Raw genomic sequence first — 3596 nt, 5'->3', positions numbered from 1 at the left:
TACTTTTATGGGCCTATCCTTTTCATCAAATAACTTACCAACCCTCCATACTTGGCAGATTTGGCCTTGCCAAAACAATACTTATTTGAGAAGTCTCTTGTAAGATCAAGTGTGTTCATTTGTTCGATATTTTTCACTCCTTTGATAATTACATTTGCCACTCTTGTCTTTCCTTGATCTCTCTATCTTGTGTATTGTCCATAGACTCTACAAAAATATTTTCTTCCACATCTATTGGGCTGAATAATTACTAATATTGTCCCAAGTTTTGATAGTTTGTGAAAACTTCATTTGTCATCTTGAACCTCCATCTTTCTAAGCAATCTTGACTAATGCTGCAATTTCTCCTCATCATGGAATGTGTTTGTAAGCCCATTTTTCTTAGCTGCTACTTTGTCTATTGTTTGAGGTTTATCCTCGATGTTTTTGGAAACTGGTGTTGTATAAATGTTGCATTCTCTTTCATTTTTGTTATTTTGATTTTGTACATTTTGATCTTGTTCAATATTAGCAATATCCAAAGCCTTAAACATCATTTTTGATAATTTCACAGCAAGTTTTCCTTTTCTTGCATACTTCACTAATCGAGTCTACCTACACCTTAGGATTCCTTAATATTGTTTCGGATCGGCACACCCATGTCTCTCCTCCAAATTTGGTGCATTAATTTGAGGGTAACCTAGCATATTTGGCCCCTGTGTGATGATTTATTTCTCTGTCTGATTACTGAAGCTAGAGCTCCAAAACCCTTTTGAAGTGCATGTTGGGAGGTTCCCCAAAACTTTGAAAGGTATTAGAAAACCTCCATGTTAGCATTCCAAACATGGGTCTATGTTCTAAACTATCCTTATGAAACACTTGCACTACTTTCAACTTGTCATCTGTTTCAGTACCTGAACCTAAGTTGTTATACCTATCTATGACCATGACACCTCTGTTTCAACTACCAATACATCTCATTTATTTGAGAATCACCAGGCTCTAGTGAAGGTGAATCTTTTTCATCCTTTCAGTTCATTGAAGCCACCCTTTTTGGGTTTACAAATAGTTTAATGGGTGGTTTTGTAGTTATACGTTTTACGTTTTGCACAGTGTAAGATTTTAGCTAGAAGAAATAAAGAATATAAATAAATGACCCAGGGAAAAACATGGAACCTCAGTCCAATGCTTCCTTGCCTCGAAACCCAAAATTCTATACTCGAAAACCTATCTGTTTTATTGCAAACATCTGCTCAAGACACCAGACACTTTGCTTCCTTGCTCAGAACCCTAAATTGGATTTACTAACCCTGCTCTGAAAGAAGATTATGCAAAATAATCATGATTCTCAACTCCTTCGAAGGAGCGTGTAAGAAAACCTATAATAAAATCTTCAAAATTTTGGACTGCCCGTGGCTTCAGGGTTAATGCCCTCCTTGGCGTTTTCTTCTGTCTACAGTTAACTGCAATTTCTTAGTCGTGCTTTATATGTCGGCTAAGAATCAAAGATAAGGACACAAGAAAGGACCAAACAATTCCACAATCTAAATGTGACAGAATTGCAGCGGCCGGAGAGGAGCTTGAACAGGCAACATAAAGTTTATTAGATGGTTGAGCATCATGATAGTAATCTCGTGGTCAGAATAAATTCTAAACATCACACTAAACCACCAAAAGTTGAATCTTGAGTGCATTATCTTCTAACAGTAAGAGACCATCAAACTGAGAAAGAAAAAATGCCAGGCTTAATAATCCCACCTTCCATATGTAGGAAGCTCTCTTGACTGATGGTAGTTGTTTCAATCTTCTAGAATTATCGCCCCTCCATGCTGAAGATATATTTCACACATCAAATGCATTAAAGCTGTGAGAATTTCCTTAGCAAATGCCTGCTAGATTTTCTTAAAAAATTAGCTAGTGCAAGGCACTTAATTGAACTGTCAAAGTTCAGGCCCCCTAGATTGCGCGCAAATAATTAGAAAGCAATAAAAATTCAACGCATGGTTGAAGACCAATAAAAGGAAAAACAATCAAGAAACCCAGAAAGGAAATTAAAACAACAATTCAAGGATATTATATATTTAAATTCTTCTGAAAGCCTACAAGTTCTCATCTTTTACAAGTGCTATTCCAAAATTACGGTTATTATACCCAAAACTGGAAATGAAAAAATTCACTGGGTATGAAACCAATTGTGTTGCAAAATAAATTAACCTTTTTATAATCATTAATTTTTGTTTAGCCATCCATTTTTTTACCATATTCACTAAAAATTTCTCGAGTCCAGACCACTCGGTATGAAACCAATTGTGTTGCAAAATGAATTAACCTTTTTATAATCATTAATTTAGGTTTAGCCATCCATTTTTTTACCATATTCACTAAAAATTTCTCGAGTCCAGACCCGAGTTTAATAATATTTTTTCTAAACAGAAGAATTCATTGTACATGATCATATTTAACCAATGATTCTTCTTTTCAAATCAATTGAGTAGGACAATCAATGTTGTGCACATATAATAGAAGCAACTCACATCATATGTCTGTGCTATAATCATTATTAACAAAAAACTAATACATCTTTAATAATTGAACAAGGAAGCACCCATCGAGTACCATTTAAAACACCGCAACAAGAAACTCTCAAATATATACATGGATGTAGGCAATCAAAACTAAACGGTCAAAAAACAACAAAGAGAGAAAAGAGGGTGAAAATCAAGTAGCAGGCATAAGCTACCAGGCTTCGCTGTTGGTCGACGTAGGGTGTAAATGCCACTAATAGAGTTGTGCAAGTCCTTGTGCACCAGATGACCGTTACTCCTGCCATGACCATTAGAGAAATTCTTGAAGTCTGGGGAATTATTAGGCACAGAGCAGAAAACAAAAGTAGTGGCAGCAAACAGTAGCCCACAAAACTAAGGCATCTGTAGAGATCTAGGTTTCCATTTCTTCCAACCAACATGTTGATCACAACATAGAGGAAAAAGGAGGCCAAACATACCCAACCTAAAATTACTCTGAATTGGAGCTCCTTGAGAGCAGCTGGCACACTCCCAATGCCATACAAATAATGAAGGGCCCTGAGAGCTCGGCATCTTCATGCAACTCAGTTTTCACTTTAAAAGGGTTTAGTATGCTCCTTGTTTTCTTAAATATCATCTGGGTATTTATGCCCAGCTCTTCCAAAATGGGAGCTTCTTCTTCGGTCCTGACAAAAGGAGGAGCTGAGTATAGTGAAGAAGATGGGAAGGTCATGTTGCCCACATCAAATGGCATGGTTTCTAGGGTGAAAGGAAGGAGAAGAAATAGGTAGAGGGCTCAAGTTAATTTTCTTTCTCTATTGAAGCACTGTGATGCCCACGTGAAATTGTGGGTTGGAATCCATTCCAATTCTCTATAGATAAACTCAAATTAACAAATGTCCATTACAATTCTCCTTTGTTAAAACCTAGATCAAGAAGAGCACACCCTTTCTTTGTAGCTATGATTTTGATTACTTCTTTATTGGTTTTCGCATGAACATATTCAAAATCCATTGTGAGAATTCTTGACGCTATGGAGCTGTATTAGCTATCCACATAACAGGCCTGTTGAACTTTCGTTTGCTACTTTAT

At 36.4% G+C, this 3596-nt stretch overlaps 1 pseudogene; it reads right to left on the bottom strand.

The window, feature by feature from the left end:
- Positions 1 to 2662: 2662 nt before the first annotated feature.
- On the bottom strand, positions 2663 to 3367 carry LOC149539993 (uncharacterized; annotated as a pseudogene).
- Positions 3368 to 3596: the final 229 nt, after the last annotated feature.

Source organism: Cupressus sempervirens, chromosome 9 (assembly GCF_028749045.1).
Source record: "Cupressus sempervirens isolate cs-2001-9-10 chromosome 9, ASM2874904v1, whole genome shotgun sequence".
In the NCBI taxonomy this organism is placed as follows: Eukaryota; Viridiplantae; Streptophyta; class Pinopsida; order Cupressales; family Cupressaceae; genus Cupressus; species Cupressus sempervirens.
This window is presented reverse-complemented; position numbering and strand designations above follow the sequence as displayed.